This window comes from Penaeus chinensis, chromosome 21, assembly GCF_019202785.1.
Source record: "Penaeus chinensis breed Huanghai No. 1 chromosome 21, ASM1920278v2, whole genome shotgun sequence".
NCBI classification, from domain to species: Eukaryota; Metazoa; Arthropoda; class Malacostraca; order Decapoda; family Penaeidae; genus Penaeus; species Penaeus chinensis.
The window spans coordinates 14,046,209-14,048,708 of NC_061839.1; positions in this window are offsets into that span (position 1 = coordinate 14,046,209).

The window sequence follows — 2,500 nt, forward strand, 5'->3', positions numbered from 1 at the left end:
GCCATCGAGAGCTCCTTTGATCGCGAGAGCACCTGATGAGATTAGGTAATTAATTGGATCGAGAGAGAGAGAGATAGAGAGAGAGAGCAAGAGCGAGAGCGAGAGAGAGAGAGAGAGAGAGAGAGAGAGCGAGCGAGAGAGAGAGAGAGAAAGAGAGAGAGAGAGAGAGAGAGAGAGAGAGAGAGAGAGAGAGAGAGAGAGAGAGAGAGAGAGAGAGAGAGAGAGAGAGAGAGAGAGAGAGAGAGAGAGGAAGATATATAGAGATAGTTATATAGAGATAGATAAAGCGAGAGAGAGAGAGAGAGAGAGAGAGAGAGAGAGAGTGACAGATATATAGATATATAGAGATAGATAAAGCGAGAGAGAAAGAGAGAGAAAGATAGAGAGTGAGAGGAAGAGAAAGAGAGTGAAAGAGTAAAAAAATAAAATGTATAATTAACTGAATACATGGATATAGAGGGAAAAGGAGAGGACGAGAGAGGAAGAATAAGCGAGTGAGAGAGAGATTAAAAGCAAGGAAGGGTTGACATCATTTCCCTGATTACAAACGAGACATTCGGCTTCTGTAATACCCGGAGAGTCAGTTACAAAAACAGGTCATAGTAATCAGGTGATGTGTAAAGCACAGGAAACTTTGATCTATGTTAATTAATCTTGTTATGTTTACGTGCATGGGCCGCCGTGGCACGTATGCAGCGCGCGCAGTTGGGGACAAAAGGTTCTACAAGGGAGCGGGTTAGAATTTGGCCCATAATTCGAGGGCAACAAAAGGTCAAAATGTCTGCATTACGCATGTGCACACACACACACACACACACACACACACACACACACACACACACACACACACACACACACACACACACACACACACACACACACACACACACACACACACATATATATATATAAATATATATAATATATCTTTCTATTCCAGTCGGGAAACGGAAGTGCATAAAAAAAAAAAAAACAATAACTAAAGAAAACATCCTCTTAATTTCTCCAGAAGTTTCCAGTAATGTCTGTCCCTCATCATTAGTGGTTATCCGAAATATCAAGCCATACACCAGGAATTATTGCGAAGGACTAGAATATGTCATTAATTGCACAATTAATAAAACCTGGTATCATATGCAATAATAACCCGTAGACACTCGCCATAAGTCAATACGACATTCATTCCTGTAACTGTTGTTATTTTTATTATTTATTTATATAAATCTGTGTGGTCAGTATCATAAGGCAAGTCGGTTTATTACGCTTTGGTTAATCTTTCATTGGTGAAGATAAGGATATCGAAGCGTTAAACATATCCCATGTCTTCTTAGATTATCTGTGTATTGATAGCAAACATGTAACACCGCGACAATAAGAAATAAACAGTAATAAGTGATAACAGGAGAAGGCAGAGAGTAATGGCAGACTGTGAGACATAAAAAGGCGACCCGCAATATTTGAAAGCAAGGAGCCTTGGCACGGAAGTTCTAGCGTCGACGTTGCAGCGTTCGAGACTTGAATGATTCCTTCCTTGGCAGAAGTTGACGAGTGCTTGCAATTGCTCGTGTCTGGCAGCTTACGAGTGCATGGGATTGCGTGCCCTTTCTCGAAGTCTGGCCACTTCAGTTGCAGCTTCCCAGGAAAGAATGAAATTGCCAGTCGAATATAAGCGGAATGAGATCGGAAAGGGCGCTGTTCTTTAAAATCCGCGAATATCTAGGATAGCATCTATTATCTGTATTTGTTGGTTTGCTGTTTCATAATTTTCAATGATTTGCTACGTAAGCTTTCAACAAGCAGTGTTGCTATACTTTACTAAGTGGCAAAATATCCACTGTATTAGAACACCATTCTCCCACCGATCGGTTTTGGAAACTTCCAACCTAGCGCCTCAGCAGACGCCATCACTAAAGCAGTCACCCCAGACACATCCTAATAACATATTCCCATTTGTTTCTATCTAACTTTCCCAACGCCTGCCAAATCTCATGAAGTCAGCATTAAGCTCTTCTTAGCAAAGCCGCTGACACAAGCAATCGCCACATTCCTCCTCAATTTGTCCCAAGTCGACATCCCCTTTAAAACTCGGAACAAGCAGAACGACTGAGACAGGAAACGCCGTCTCAGTAACACAAGGAACCGCAAGAGGAACACTAGAAGAAAACACAAGGGAGAACTTCCAAGTCCTCTGACACAGACGAGAGAAACATTGAAAATTCGTCGCTCACTAACTTGCCTGAGACGGAGGACGTAAAGCCATTAAAAACCAAGCCCAGTCATTCATACTATAAGCCACCTTCACCATTTAAGTAATATTAAAGAGAAATTCACCGAAGAAAGTTCTTATATACTTTTCCACTGCGTATGCACGAATGTCTTAATGAGCAGTCTCTTTATAGATTTATTGCGCAAGTTTGAGACACCTCGACTTCACATAACGTTGCTGAATTTGCACAGAAAACGAGGAACGGAGCTTCAGGAGGTTAACCGTGATGCGCGC